This window comes from Erpetoichthys calabaricus, chromosome 8 (genome assembly GCF_900747795.2).
Source record: "Erpetoichthys calabaricus chromosome 8, fErpCal1.3, whole genome shotgun sequence".
In the NCBI taxonomy this organism is placed as follows: domain Eukaryota; kingdom Metazoa; phylum Chordata; class Cladistia; order Polypteriformes; family Polypteridae; genus Erpetoichthys; species Erpetoichthys calabaricus.
Genome location: NC_041401.2, coordinates 30,302,876 through 30,316,883, shown reverse-complemented (window position 1 = coordinate 30,316,883; position 14,008 = coordinate 30,302,876). Strand labels below are relative to the sequence as shown.

The window sequence follows — 14,008 nt, the reverse complement described above, 5'->3', positions numbered from 1 at the left end:
TGAAATTGGTTACATTGGCCTTGAAAATGTTCCTAATATGTGCGCAAAACAGACATCTTTAATGTCTAGTGGGCTACCTTGAAGGACAGCAAAAGATGAAGAAAACCTGAACGGAGCCCGTGTTTTTGTAATCAGTAAGAGTCCTTTTAAGTTAGTGAACTTCACAAATCCGTTATGAATTCAGTTTATTTTTGGAGCCTGTTACCGATCAAAATAAGAAGTTCTTTCTGGAAACTTCAAGTGGATGACTACCCTATGGCATCGCTCTAAAGCACCTTTTATTTTAAGAGTGCAGTGCAGTAAACCGCAGAACATACAACAATACGAGAATAACAAATATGGGGAGGCGATCAGTGGCACACCTGCTCAATTTTAAACATCAGCGATCTAGAGAATCTAAAAAAACAATTCAGTATATCTGATTAAACCAACTAATAGTGTAATTATTACGCTGCAAAGTAGCAGAGCCGTGGAAGCGTGACTTTGTCTCTGAGTCGTACGGAATTGTTCAGCGCTGACTCCGGAAGTGTTTCCGGGACCGGCAGCTTCGGTGTTTTTGAATGAAATCGGGCTGATTCATTGTATACAGTGCGGGGACGCAATAGACACTGAAACTGAGGCCACACATTGCGTTTTGTGCTCTTCCCGGTCCACGAAAATCACAGGTAACGCCATGTGTTATTTTTATTCACGGGGCTGTTGGTTTTCCATTGTGAAAATTGACGTGCGTGCTGGGACTGGTGAAGATGCAGGAAGACGGACGCCGCTCGAAGGCCCAGACCTCTACTGTAGCGGCTGGTGTGGTTGGGCCTGCACGGCATGCGCTTTTTCACTGGCGTCACTTTTTTGTTGGTTTATTGCTAATAAACTGAATGTGGAGTCATAATGAACTAAGTTTGTTGCAGATATAGAATATTGTCAGACGGTGCTTGCTGGTGCTTTAGTTACCTCACGACCCCGCTGTGGTTCACAGGGGTTTTGAAAATGGATGGGTGGACAACATGAAACCTTAAACGGGCGCTGGTATTCAAACACGTTGTCCGGTGGCGACGTTGAGGAAAGTGCCAGTATATCTGATTAAACCAACTAATAGTGTAATTGTTACGCTGAATAGTAGCAGAGCCGGGGAAGCGTGACGTTGTCTCTGAGTCGTACGGAATCACTCGAGCAGTGATTAGATCGGCGCAGGGTCTCTTAAACCCTAAATCTACAGGTTTGTGTACCTGCTGCCCCTGTTTGTTGGCTCTGTTTTTGTGAGTGCGATGTTAAGCTGTGTTTGAATTGTAGTTAATGGAAGAATTGCGAATCGAAATAAGTCAAAGTAACCAGAAGAGAAAGTAGCGAAAACAGTACCACACTCAAGCTTTATAAGGAACTTTAACGCGAATTACTAACCAAATAACACAGCCACACAAATACGTGACACTAGGAATTAATGAAACGCAGATGAGTAAATTATATAGTAGGGTACAAAGTTGGTCAAGTTTTAAAATACTAACGGGGAGAAATGTCAGGGTGCCTCCGTGCCCACAGTTGGACTTGAGACAGAGGGGGACCCTGGTTTTGATCCATTGGTTGGGCCCCACAGATAAACTAGTATGTATGCCAAAGCTTAGGATTCACCTGCATTTAAACAGGCACAACACAAGAGCAGCAAGTAGTGCCAGAGTATGAAAGAGGGGTTTGGATAGCAGTGAAACCAAAACAGCATGTGAGATTAGGAGTGATATGGGGGACCTAGCATTCCTGTGGCCTGCCCCGGATAGTTAGTTTAGGAAAATGGATGGATAGATAGAGAGAGAGAGAGAGAGAGAGGATACAATACAGTTTATTTTTGTATAGCCCAAAATCACATAAGAAGTGCCGCTATGGGCTTTAACAGGCCCTGCCTCTTGACAGCCCCCCAGCCTTGACTCTCTAAGAAGACAAGGAAAAACTCCTCCAAAAAAAAACCTTGTAGGGAAAAAATGGAAGAAACCTTTAGATAGAGATGGATGCAGTGCCAAAACCTAGAATTAGGCAGGCAGTGTTGTGTAGCAGTTTAAGCTTTGAACTTCAAGCTTTGAGGTTGAGGACTCAAATCTCGCTACTGACAGTGTGAACAAGAGCATGTCAGTTAATTTGCCTGTGCTCCAGTTGGGAAAACAAAAAAATGTAATCAATAGTATTTCAAATGTTGAAAATCCTCTTGGATAAAGGTGTCAGCTAAATAAGTATGTGTAAATTGTCTTTGATAGCCAACAGAGAGCATAGTGTGTCACTTCAAGTACTAAAACCAGAATCTAATTCTGATTAAATAGCCTTGCACCAGACTACATCAGTTAAAGTCCTCCATCATCACTTTGCTCCTGTTCGTCCAGTAAAGTCCATTGATTCTGTCAATCTTGTTGGGCCCCAAACTAACCTGGTGCTATGTGGGTGACAGGGCCTTCCGCTCCATTGCACCCAGACTTTGGGACAACCTCCCTAAATTAAAGAGATCACCCAACTCAGTTTATTCTTTATATATATATATATATATATATATATATATATATATAAAAACACAACTTAAAATGACCCTGGCACTCTGACCCTTACTTGTCTGTCCAAGTGCTGAGGATGAATTGTATCACAAATAATATTATTTGTTCAGGGTTTTCTTGTAGTAGTTGTTTTTATATTCTGGTGTATTGTCTCTTATTCTAATATAAAGCGTTATGTTTCCTATGCTTATCTTTATTTAGTGTTTTATGCTGATATTATTTGTATCCAAAATTGTATATTCCCAGTTGTTTCTTTTGAATAGCTGTGAAATGGTTTGAACATGGCAACAGCACTAATAAATTATTATTATGTACTTCTATTTTAAAAGAGAGAGGGGGTAAAAGCAATTTTAAAAATTGTGCCTTTATTTTGGCATATAGTAATTTTGATAATTTTCAGCTGTTAAGGTAAAAATAAGAAAAATTAACAAATAAAAATAGATAAAAATAAATTAAATACATGGGATAAAAACCCATCAGTATGACTAATTTCTCACTATTTTGCAGACTATGGGCACTTTTGTCAAGTAACTAATAAAGTTTACCAGTTGTCTAGTAGAGATACAGCTGGCTCAGTAATTATGCGAGGTACAGTTTTTATTGCTTCATTGCCAAATGATCTCCCTAAACTGTGTTGTGTCAGCAAAACTGCTCTGTTTAGGTATGCAAAGTGTAGGGAATTATTTTTTTTGAGAGGATTTCTCAATACTGCACAAAGTGACATTTAATTTATCAACAAAACACCTGAAAAATGTATGTATATATAGTGTAGTGTGTATATATATATATATATATATATATATATATATATATATATACACACACACACACATTATATCCAGAATGTTCTATAAGGTGTTTCACAGACAGAATTTTTGGATCAGTACATGTCGACATCAGGCTTTTGAATTATTATATACAAAAAATGTCAAGCAAAATTACACCTTTTATGGGCTAACTAAAAAGATTGCAATATGCCAGCTTTCAAGGCAAGGCCTGAGTTGCCTCGAAAGCTTGCTTATAGTAATCTTTTTAGTTATCCAATGAAAGGTGTAATTTTGCTTGACCTCTCACTACATCCGTAATGGCTAACATGGTAGAACACCCTAGTACTACAAAAAATGTCATGAAAGCCACCACTTTGGCATAACTGGTATCAGACCACATGAGCACCCTGGAGTTTGGTTTCAGTGTGCAGTGCTGAATGAGTTGTGTTCAGTTACAGTTATTGCAAAAAGTTTTGAACAGACTGAATTTTCACAAACTATCATCTATACATAATAATTCAGTCTTGTTCCCTGGCAGCTTTGAAAGTTGCAGAAAGCTCTTGTTACACTACATACATTCAGACGTGGTGACAAGGTGACAGAGTTTTCATTTTATTCAAAACCATTATCTTCATATGCTTAACTATGGCTAGAAGTAGAATGTATCATACTGTCACTAGCCACTGAACAGTACTATTATAACACAAAAAAACATTTTCTGCTGATCACATTTTCCTTTCTTGTGCCCCTACTCGGCTCTCCTGCTGCCACACATGCTGTTGAACTGCCTTCCTCTGTCACTACCTGCAGGTCACTGGAGATGCGTTATCTCTGGGAAGATGGTGTGCATGCGAGCGGTCGATGAGTTATTTCATGGATAATAGTTTAAAGAGTCCTGGATTGGCCAGTCTAGCAGCAGGAATACTTCTTTGAAAAACAAAGGACACTTTTTTTTTTTATACATCTTGGTTAATTTCGGGCTTCTTTGTAATTTTGTAGGGTCTGGGTTGCTGCCGAGGTTTGTCCATGCAGGAGTCAGATTGGCACAAAACTGTGAGAAAGTCATTGAATGTCGTAATGTCACTACTCGGAAGGTGCGAGATATGTTCCGACCCAATTCGAGTGGCTTTCGGGCTGTTGATGGTTTTCTGATAAGAATTTCAACGCTGTCAGCTGAATTTGTCAGGTGTGAGTGTTCACGTAAGCTGGCTCCACATTTCAATTCCCATTGACCAATCATGAGGCAATTCTGTTTCCACCTTTTCAAGTGTTCCTGTGCAGAGTCTGTGGATCCATGAGGAGGACGACAGATTGGTTGAGCTGTGGCAAGAGAGCCTTCCACTCAGTTTGTCTTCCACGAAAATTATGGTTGGGTATTTTAAAGAAGAAATACTGAGAAACATTTACTTAGTAGCTTGACAGTTCTGAAGGCACTGCAAGTTTATACTTTTAACTGGTTAGCTTAACCCTTATATCGTCATTGGTCAAATGTGGCCTGATTTTGTGTTTAAAAGCTATAAAAGCACCATAAATTTCATCTGAAAGTTTGTGACTTTTCTTACATTTCCCCCAATTAATGAATATTAAAAAAAAAAAAAAAGTAAACGTTACCTACATTTTTACATTGCCATTTCTCTTTGGCTCAGCTTTGACCTTACAGTTGACTTTAATGAATTTTTCCACTGAATTTAAGGTGGATTGTTTGTTCACAAAACCATAAAAATATCTTAAATGTCATCTTTTTACCTTAGAAATGTGAAGTTTTAGTAAAGTGACCTACTTTGAAAAAGCAAATAAAGTTTCAAAATTATAGCTTCTACACATTTTGAACACTGCCACATCTTCTGAGTCTGTATGGACCCATCCTTAACTTGACTCTCCATTTATGGTAGTTTGTTTGTTCATTACCTATAAAATTATCCTGAATGTAATCTTTTAGCTCAGGGATGTGAGGGGTTTTAGTAAACTGCCCTAACTATACAAAAAGTGAAAAAGTTTGAGTTGTCACCTTTTTCAATAACTGCAGCACATTTTGAACACAGCCATGGCCTTTGAATCAGTTTTGACCGACCGTATACTTAGTCGATTTCTACTCTTTATTTAGGGTGGTTTGTTTGTTCACAACCCATATAGACATCCTAAATGACACATTTTCATCTGAACATTTGCAGGGTTTTAGTAAAGTGATCCAGCTTTACCAAAATCATAACGCATTTCAAATGTCAACTTTTGTTACAACACATTTTGAAAACGTCCACGTGCTTTAGGTCAGTTTTGACCCTCCATTGACTTCAAGGAATTTTCTACTGTATTTTAAGATGTTTCGTTTGTTCACAACCCATACCATCCTAAACATCATCTGGCTTAAAAGTCAGTTTTTTTTTTTTTGGAACTGCATGTTAAGAAGGTCAATCCTTATAAAATTGATTTTTTAATGAAGAATTTGGCATGCAGTGCACCTTAAAGGGGGTATCAGAATCGTGCCAAAAAGACTTGTAAAGGCATAGCATTGGGTTAGCATTAGATGACACTGTGAGGGTGAAGTAAAAAGTCAACTAGCCTATCAAGTGAATTTTGATAGCAGCTTTTCTACGTTTAGACTACTGTAGAAACAGCGGCATATCACACAATTTTTCACGGCGTCACATTGTACAGGTACCATGAGTCTTCACCAGTGGTTTCACCATGCAGTCTTGCATAAAGTTGTTCCAAAAGGACTCCAAACTTTTGTGAGACCACAAAATCGATTATTGTAGCGTTTGCCAGCCTCTGGCTGCCTAACAGTGCAAATGAGTCATTAAGTGTAAGAGGGCACCCTTACTCCAGATTTTGTAACATTAAAGAAAACCATCTAGTGTACATCCACTCTAAAACTGTGATGTATTCTATCATCCAAGGTGCTTTTTAACAGCAGTGTTCCCTTTACATAGTAGCAGTTACAATATTTCTTGTAAATCTCAACTTATACATTAATGTAACCAAATCAAATATAGAACCAAAGCTATTTGCCACTGCCAGGGCATTGTTTTATCTAGTTTGTTGTAGAAAAACAAGTTACGCTCAGAGTTCAGAGCCACGATCACAACATTATAACGGGCATCTTCTGAGCAACAACAAGTTAACATTTCTAAATCTGTTTTCTTTTTTATCTGAACAGATACCAGCAGAAACATTTTCTTTTATCAGGGAGCAACATAAACAGTCTATGTTCAGTAGCAACTCTTTGAGGGCTAATATATTTTCCAAAAAACTTTTTTCTGAAAAGTGCACAAAGCAATGGTTTCACACATAAATCAACCTAAAATGTCTGTTGCTATCTGTTGTGCCAGCTGTCGGTGCCTGTTTGCAGCAGCAGTGGCTGCATGGCTGTCTTTGTGAGACAGGTGCGCACAGGTGGTAGTTGCAGTGAGACGCAATATGGTTTATTCCTCCTGTCATCGTAAATGTCTGTCCTCCCAGGCGAATGTTACCACAGGTGCATCAGCTACACGAACGTGTTCAGCACCACGAACAGCTGATGCCAGTACCTCACTTTCGTTTTCGATCTACATCTCCAGATCACTTGCATCAAAATCGGAGCCTGACAAATTGGAGTCCGATTCAGCGATAATACGAAAAAAGTTTTGCTTTGAGCATTCACTTTGGTATCTCCCCACATGCCATTTTAGAAGCTGTTTGCTCTTCGACTACTCATGCACGTGCAGGGAATCGAGGGCAAATCAACAAAGCTAACTTTCCTTCTAGCAAGAGAATATTGAAAATCGCTGTAACAAGAAGATCACTGATTTCTATTGATCGCTAGAGAGACGGAGGCTTTCAAAATAATAATAACAAAAACTGTGTTGACGTGCAATAAAATAATTATCGGCGTTAATGCATTAACGCAATAATAACGTGTTAACTTGCTCAGCCCTAGTATTAACTTAAACCATCTTTATCAGGTTAGACACATTTAGTCTTTAATATAACAATTTTCAGACCAGCCTAATCCTGTTCAGGATCACATGGGATTGGAGTTTATGCTAGTAGCATAGAGCACCAGTTTATTGCAGGGCCCACCTATGCACACTCCTATACATGTGCCAATTTGAAATCACCAGTCAGGCTAACATGCACATCTTTGGACTGTGTGAGGAAAAGTGGGGTACATGGCAGAAACACTGATACAAACAATGGGAGAAAGTACAAACTTGACTCAACAATTTAAAAGGTGTCCCTCAGGCACTATTCAAACAAATAAGTACAAAACAAATCTGTGACTGTTCTTATAATTAGGACTTAAGTATGCTTGTAAAATAGAGTATGTTTTAATTGTAAGTAGTCATGATATTCTTGAAAAATTATGGATTTAAAATATGCATGGTGGTAAAAAACAAAAATTCTAACTGTGTTGCCAGTATGTCTTTATTTACTCCATTCCGTAAAGTGAAAATACAAGATTAAACCCGTCCAGTTCATCTAATCAAGACGAAAATATTTTTGCAGCAATTAATTTTGGAATTAGATTGATGAAGCATTTTTATAAGCTATGAAAAGGCATTTGATATGTAGTACAGTCTTTGCATATTGTCACAATGTGCCATAAGTATTTGCACATTGACACAATTTTCATAATTTTGGCTCTGTACATGACCACAATAGATTTGAAATAAAGCAATCAAGATGTGATTGAAGTTTAGACTTTTAGCTTTAATTCAAGGGTTTTAACACAAATATTGTATGAACCGTTTAGAAAAGACATACATTTTTATATATGGTCCCCCTATTTTCAGGGGCTCAAACATATTTGGACAAATAATAATAATAAATGAAATTTGGTTGAAAATCCTTTACTGGAACCCCTGGCCATCTCCAAGTGCTCCTGGTGATGCTTTGCCAGGCCTTTCCTGCGGTTGTCTTTGGTTGCCGCTTGTTTTTTGGACTTTCTGCCATCAATTTTGTCTCCAGCAAGTGAACTGCATGTCCAATTGGGTTAAGGTCAGTTGATTGACTTGGCCATTTTAGAATATTCCTTCCATGTCTTTGCTTTGAAAAGCACTTGGTTTGCTTAAGCAGTATGTTTTGGCTCTTTGTCCATCTGTACTATGAAACGTTATCCTATCAGTTTTTGCAGCATTTGGCTGAATCTCTTCTTCTGCCAGAGGTCGTATCATCTATAAACACCAGTCACTGATTTCCATTCGCAGCCAGGCTTGCCCATGCCATAAAACTGCCTCCACCATTTTTCATAGATAAGGCGGTATGCATCAGATCATGAGCCATTCTTTTTCTTCTCCATATTCTTCTCTGTCCATCATTCTGGTATATATTGATGTTAGTTTCCTTTGCCCAAAGAAAATTGTTCCAGAACTGGACAGGCTAATCTGTCCTTCCAATGCTTGAGGTTTACCACTAGTTTGCACCTTGTGGTAAACCCTCTATCTTTACTTTCATGAAGTCTTCTCTTGATTGTGGACTTTGGCAGTGATAGGTCTACCTACTGGAGAGTGTTCTTGGTTTGGCTAAATGTTGTGAAGGGGTTCGTCTTTACCAAGGAAAGAATTCTGCAGCCATCCGGCACAGTTGTCTTCTCGATTGTCCAGGCCACCTGTAGTTGTTGAGCTCACCAGTGTGTTCCTTCTTTTTAAGAACATACCAAATGGTTGTTTTTACCACTCCTGTTGTTTCTCCCATCTCTCTGAAGGGTTTGTGTTGTTTTCTTGGCCTAATGATGGATTGTTATTTACTTGCATGGACAACTCTGCAGGACCTCATATTGAGACTTTTCAACCTGTCTATGGAACAGCTTGTCTGTCAAGTGCACATATAACGGCTCATACAATATTTTTGGTAAACCCCTTAAAGCTGAAAGTCTACACTTCAGTCACATAATGATTGCTTTATTTCAAATCCATTGTGGTGGTGTACAGAGCTAAAATTATGAAAATTGTGTCACTGTCCCAACAACATTTCGGCTTGACTGTCATGTTTGAAAGACTGTGAAACCATTGCATAATTTGAAATGTTAATGACAAAATGCATTTTTGATTAGAATTTGTCTCTTTCTATTTGGAATAAAGTATAATTATTCAACAGTTTAAACATTTTGAAAAACGGTGTATGAAGTATATACACAATTTTGCAGGGGCAAAAATAAATGAACCCTTGTTTCTGTAACTTAGACTAAGAAAAAATGGCATCAGATTGGTTAATGACACAGTAATCCAAGTAACAAAGTTAAGTAAGGAAATTGAATTTCTGAAATGACATGTTGTAACATACAGAAGACCAGGAAGAAAGCAAAGCTAGGTTCTCTTCTACAAATCTGCCATCAAACTAAGTGTTGGATGTTCATCAGTCTGGACACGGTGATAAAACCATTTCAGAAATTTTTGCACTCTATAAATTCATGGTTAGACAAAGAGTATACCAGTGAAGGGCATTCAAAGTAATTTCAGTCCTGACAAGAAGTCGACAGTCTCCTAAAATTTCACCCAGGGAGTCAAAGGGAATTTTAAGGGAGGTAAGTGTAATTCTAAAATAACATCCTGTGGTCTTCTGGCCTTCTTAGGTGCCTTTGGAATGCATAGATCAACCGTAAAAAGGAAGAAGCCTCTTCTGTCAACAAATAGGAAAGCTACTTGCTTGAAGTTTGTGAGGGACCACTTGGACAAGCCTGAAGAGTTCTGGAAGTCTGTTCACTTGACAGATAATTTCAAAATTGAACAATTTGGGCAAAACATGAGGCCCAATATTTGGCAAAGAGTCAACACAGTCTACCTCTAACAAAAACACCTCAAGCATGGTGGTGGGATGGTCCTTTTAAGGGGCTGTTTTGTTAATCTGGTCCTGGGTAACTTGAAGAAATCATGAATTCTGAGTAATATCAAGGAATTCTTGAGAAGAATTGTCTGGTCCTCAGTTCAGAAACTAAAGCCATGCACAGAGTGGATGTTTCAGCAAGATAGCAATTTTAAATTTTCAGGTCAGTCTACTAAAGAATGATTTTGCATAGAGAATCTGTGTCCTGGAATGGACAAGGCCAAACCTTGACCTAAGTTCTGTTGAAAATCTGCAGCAGACCTGAAGTGTACCGGCAGATCATGCAAGACATCCTTTAACCCTCACAGTGTTGGAAGAACTTTGTAAAGAGGAGTGAAAAAATCAATCCAGCTAGGTGTTAGAGACTTATAATTGGTTAGAGGAGGTAATTGTGTGAAATTACTGCTGCTAAAGGAGGTGCCACAAGTTTGTCCTCAACTCTAATTTAGTCCTTATTGACTGAAAAAAAGCTAAATTACATTTGCTCACAATGATCTCCGGTGATTGAATAAATATCACAATCTAATTTTCTTTGTTTTCAGATCCCCCTGTGTGAGAAGTATTGGTCTTAATGAAGATATCTTCGGAGATTTCATTTTAATACAATATCTGTGCATGTCTAAAATAAAAAGGGTCCACAAACTTCCATGCACAGGCAACAATATAACATTGTTTTAATGGCAGTCATCTTTTGTTATAAACATATGTACCAATAGCTAGTGTTTACAAGAATATTTCATGAGGATGAAAGTGTTAGAATAAAACAAGCTTTTTTTTTTTTAATTAAATAATTGAATTGTTGCTGTGCCTCATGCATGATGGAGAGAGCAGTGCGATTAGGCAGTTGCCAGAGCATTCTGTAGCATCACCCCATGACAAGACTAGCCGCAGATGAGTTAAACTTTGTCCTTATTTAACTCGTAAGTTCAGTGCATTGGGATGTCTACCTGAAGATGATCCCATTCTAGCCCCATAATTTGTAGTTATATTTTGTTACACTGCTAGTGGAGTACTATCTGAGGTAAACTGTTACTGACACAAGCAGATTAGCAAATGAAGAACAGTAAGAAGAAGATGGGTTAAGTTCCGTGCATTGAATGAGGTTTTTAAATGTTTGACAGTCTTGTTTTCAGTTTTTTATTGTAAAAATTACTCTTTCATATGTGCAGTTTGAGAAAATTAGTGTGAAACAATGCAGTCATTTTTATAGAAATTGCCAGTAACTAATGACATCATTGGTCTTGTATTGAACTGGTGGAAGAACTCAAATCCCAAGAATCAATGCTAGAATTAAAAGATTGAAAACTGTTTCCCGTTAAGACATTGTGGATTTACTCTATTCTTCCAAAATAAAACAAAGTGGAGCTGGCATCAAGGTTACAACTGTAAATGAAAACAAAAGCAAAGGTGAAAGCTATTAGTAAAAAAAATTGGTAAACTGAAATTATTAACAATATCAAGATGAAAAAGTAAAACTATATAAAACTGCTACAGTAGAATAATAAATTGCAGAAGCACTTCTCAGTTTCATCAAAAGCATACATACTGTATGCTCGGGTTAACATAGGCTGTTAGTCGAGGACTACTGTGGCCCTGAGATTAATCAAAATATATGAATAAATATTTGTTCTTTGCTTTTTCAAAGTAGTATTCTTGCTGGTAGACTGGTTGATTAAGTCCTTTATTATCCCCATTACTGTTTTCCATGCGATAACTCGTCCACAGCTAGTCTCATGTACACAACCACCTCCCGAGTTATTTCCTTTCCCATTTGTGGCGGCAGGGCAAACTGAATATGGGCTTTCATAGCGTAAGCCACATGAAGAAGAAAGCAGTTCATCATGTGATATTAGTAACATTTCTGTAAAATTGCCAGTGAGAAGAGGATAGCTTCTACTTCGAGTGAAAGTGAAGTACACTCAGGTGATGGTTTTGATTAAATGGTAAGCTGTGATACCACTTCTGAACGTGTCTGGGGCGAAGAGTGTTGGGCAACTTTCATAGTTGCCACTCACTGGATTTCTAGGTACAGGTGATTCCTTACAGAATTTTAATCTGTGCATTAGTGGCGGCATGTTAGATCTAATTGTGATGGTCACAGCAACTGACCCAGCAACACACAAGGAAGTCAAATTACAGGGATGCATGTGATGTAATGTTAGTTTTAACAAGATTGCTGGCTTGCTTTGTACTTCTTGCATATAAAGATGTAATGCAAAAGCCAGAAATTAAAATATGCTGGTCAGCAAAACCTTCTCTTGAAATGTCTTATGAATAGTGAAAAGTGTTTCTGCTAACTTCTTGCATGTCACCATCACACAGAACTAAGAGATTGTTTTGGAAAAATAAAAATTTTGTGATGCACAGATTGAGAGATTCACTCAAGTAGCAAAATTGTGCTCAGGTGTGTAGACTCACGAGTCACTTATGCTTTGGAAAGGTCGTTTGCAATCAGAGCCTTAAGTACCTTGTGCAATTACTGATTTGGCAGTATCTCTACTGAAACAGTTGAAGTTTATTGGTAGCTTGACAAAAGTGCCTTGAAGTCTGCAAGCTGGTGAAAAACTAAACTTGCTGATGTTTTTGCATTAAATTATCAATTTTTGTTTTTCTTTGAATTTTTTTTTCAGTTTTACATTCACAGATGAATATTCAAGATAATGTGGAAATAATTCAGTTCCAGAATGTTTTTAAGTATTATTCCGTCCCTTTCTCTATCCCTCTCTTAAAATGGATATTTGGAGGATCAGACTCTCTTTGCTTTTAGCATTCAACATGGCAGACTCTATTTTGACATACTATCACTTGCTGTTATTGTGTTGTGCTCTGATGGCTATCAAGTGTAATTGTGAACTTGGCCACTGCATAGCCTCATTCTCCTTCTGTCTCTCTCATACAGTATATATTGAATATATATTGCTCAGGTACTGTTTCCTGTGCTTTTTTGGTAACTGTCCACGTGCCTATTGCATTCTTTCACTAGCTTTCCTCTTGAGGACTATTTGTTGTTTTTGTGTAGTGGTTATTTAATAGTAGGCTTCTGTGATGTTTTGACAGTACACACTAGTTTTTCTAGGTGTGACCCAAATCTCTTAAGTTAAGCTTTTTGGCTGCTGAAGTTGGTTTGTTAGGTGGCAAAATCTTGTAAATAAACATTCTCTGACTGAGACGACATCAGAGATCAACATGGCCGATTAAACAGCAAATCCTTACATGGGAATTTATTTGAATACAACATTGAAAGCTACAACAGCTAGTGTGCTTTCCTAGAGCAGAATATGTTGTGTGTTGTACAGATTAAGAGTAAAATCCCTGCCAACCTTTAAACTCATCTACAGAGTTATTGCAAATTGGAAAATAAATAGAAAGGTAGATTGCAAACATTAATACAGTATTACTTTTGTCATGGGCATCTTGAAGGAACAAACTCTGTTAAAAACATGAAGAAGCCCAAGTTAATTTGTTCAGTGAAACTGGCATGTCTACAAGGCAATGTAATGTGCTATTGTTAAGAAATGTGTTGCTTCTTTCAGCCTCAAATCCTATATGCCATGTGCTGCAGAGTTAAATGTTATGATGGGACTGTAGAAAAGTTAACTGAAGTACTTCTGTCCTTTATATTTTTGCAGTATCAGGTTAACTTCAGTCTTAAGTTTAGATTGATAATTTGCATGCAAAAGTTCAGTTTATTCAGCAAAAATGATAAAAAGTTCTCTTGTAAAATGTTTCCAATTCTGTATCTGATTTTTATTTTTGTGTGCTTTTAATAGGATATACCTATAATCTTCTGCTCACATAAAACAAATATTATTTCCAAATCCGTTAAGTCTGCAGTTCTGTCGGTGACACAAAACTAAACTCCATAACATCTCTTCAACCTTTAGTTAATCAAAGCTATAACTAAAACATATACTT

The 14,008-nt window shown here is 37.6% G+C and overlaps 1 protein-coding gene across 1 annotated transcript in view; it reads left to right on the top strand.

Annotated features, from left to right (window-relative positions):
* Positions 1–504: 504 nt before the first annotated feature.
* The window catches only part of psmd14 (proteasome 26S subunit, non-ATPase 14), a 102,006-nt gene continuing 88,502 nt past the window's right edge, over positions 505–14,008 (top strand). The window contains exon 1 of the mRNA XM_051930589.1: positions 505–665. The gene's annotated coding sequence lies outside the window, so the exon portion shown is untranslated. The remainder of the gene's footprint in view (positions 666–14,008) is intronic.